Below are 930 nucleotides of genomic sequence, written 5' to 3' on the forward strand. Positions count from 1 at the left end.
GGGGGGTGCGCGACAAATATTCTCATGAATGAAAAGTGCCCCGGTGAATTTAACGCCGCACCACGCCGACTCTCACCGTCGGTGTCACCGAGCCGGGATATGCTCAAGGACAAATCGTATTCCCCGCGCATGGGTGATCATCGTAACGGAAGCGCGATACGCGTCCTACGTTCCGCCGGTGGTCCTCCACGAGGTCGACGCGCCCTGCTCCGACGGAAATCCACGGCGGATTTCTCGGCGCAGATTCGCTCGCTCCGCCATGTGGGAAAGCACGAAGCAACGATCGAGGGATGCGCGTGGAAAGAAGCGCGAAACACGCGCGATCGGTGCCGGCTTTGCAACGTGGTGCGACGATGCCTCCCCCTCCCCGTGTGTGATTCGCTCTCGAGATATATTCGCCGACGCGCCGTGCGTTACACTATCACCGTAACCGAGAAGATTCTAGTCGTACGTACCGATCGGAGGACGAGACTGGCGAGGGTAGGTGTCTCGGGTGAGCCGGGGATGCGGCTAATCCACGCGTGTGCGAGCTGTCCGGAGCGACTGGCACCGCGAAGGGCCTCCTCGTGTCTCGAGGACCATCCGGAGGGAAGTAACTCTCAGTCTCCCTCGACGTGCTCGGTCGTCGTCGTCGTCGTCGTCGGCGAACGAGTCGCTCGGCGAAAGCCCGGAACAGCACGCGGCGAGGAACGGTCACGGCGAGGATCGTACGCGGATTGAGTCCTCGCGTTTTTTTACAAGCCACCCTTTCTCGGGGGGCGAGTCGAGGCCCGAGTCGAGCCGAACCGAGCCGGCGCGCGAGGAACGGAGCTCTCCCTCCCTCACTCCTTCTCTCTCATTCTCCGCCCTACCTCCGGCTCTTCCTCTGAATCACCCACGTCGCCCACGTATCGTGCCGGGGCCTTCTCTCGCGTAGGTGACTTCGCGAAC

The 930-nt window shown here is 62.4% G+C and overlaps 1 protein-coding gene across 2 annotated transcripts in view; it reads right to left on the minus strand.

The window, feature by feature from the left end:
• The window catches only part of LOC106748764 (E3 ubiquitin-protein ligase TRIM71-like), an 11,792-nt gene extending 11,100 nt beyond the window's left edge, over nt 1–692 (minus strand). For both annotated transcript variants that reach the window (XM_014627614.1, XM_014627613.1), the window contains exon 1: nt 456–692. The gene's annotated coding sequence lies outside the window, so the exon portion shown is untranslated. The remainder of the gene's footprint in view (nt 1–455) is intronic.
• Nucleotides 693–930: the final 238 nt, after the last annotated feature.

Source organism: Dinoponera quadriceps, unplaced genomic scaffold (assembly GCF_001313825.1).
Source record: "Dinoponera quadriceps isolate SergipeBrazil2010 unplaced genomic scaffold, ASM131382v1 scaffold3164, whole genome shotgun sequence".
Lineage (NCBI taxonomy): Eukaryota > Metazoa > Arthropoda > Insecta > Hymenoptera > Formicidae > Dinoponera > Dinoponera quadriceps.